Raw genomic sequence first — 1,093 nt, forward strand, 5'->3', positions numbered from 1 at the left:
AAAAAAAAAAAAAAAAAAAAAAAGTGGACATGAAGAACCTAGGGGCAAGACGGGAATAAAGACACAGACCTACTAGAGCATGGACTTGAGGATACAGGGAGGCGGAAGGGTAAGCTGGGAGAAAGTGAGAGAGTGGCATGGACATATATACACTACCAAACATAAAATAGCTAGTGGGAAGCAGCCGCATAACACAGAGAGATCAGCTTGGTGCTTTGTGACCACCTAGAGGGGTGGGATAGGGAGGGTGGGAGGGAGGGAGACGCAAGAGGGAAGAGATATGGGGATATATGTATATGTATAACTGATTCACTTTGTTATAAAGCAGAAACTAACACACCATTGTAAAGCAATTATACTCCAATAAAGATGTTAAAAAAAAAAAAAAAACCACGATGGCGCCTTTGACAGACGGCCTGGCAGCCTGATCGAGTGAACAAAGGAATGGCTTGGAGATCAAGCTACCTCAGCTCTAGAACATAATCAGTGGAGTGACAGTGGACAGGATTATTCACATGCGTATGCCTCAGTGTACTAATCTGTACCTGGTTCATAGGTAAAGTCTTCCATCTTAGTGGTCGGTTCTCAAAAGATGTTTAATAAAAGTAGAAGGTTAAATCAGATGATCTGTTAGGCTTTTCTCAAATTCATTAGTATCTGCTATACCTCATTTGTTAAACTTCACAAAAGTACATATTCTCCTTTAATGTCATGGAAGGTTTCAAAAACAATAATATTTCTTAAGGTAAATCGAAGCAATAATAATCTTTACAATACACTGTTCAAATACGTGCAGAACACTTCTGAGGGTCTGATGTGCGTTCAGAGTCCTCATTCCCACTCTACCCATGGCCCATCCACCGAAATATCTGAATGTAACTAACTTCTAGTTTAAATAGTTTACACCTTTGAAATAAAGACCCAGTTGTCAAAGTTTATCATGGACCAGGTTCCCGTCGGGGTGTTTGGGATCATCGACAGCCAAAACGCTTGTTCATTTTCCATTTCCTAAAATAGAACAGATTTTTCTCTGGGTTTAAAATCAATCTTCTTATATTCACATATATGAAAAGAAAGGATTTTCCTCCCCTCC

The sequence above is a fragment of the Aethalodelphis obliquidens genome, unplaced genomic scaffold (assembly GCF_003676395.1).
Source record: "Aethalodelphis obliquidens isolate GAN/ISIS:26980383/991018 unplaced genomic scaffold, ASM367639v1 scaffold25, whole genome shotgun sequence".
Taxonomy (NCBI): domain Eukaryota; kingdom Metazoa; phylum Chordata; class Mammalia; order Artiodactyla; family Delphinidae; genus Aethalodelphis; species Aethalodelphis obliquidens.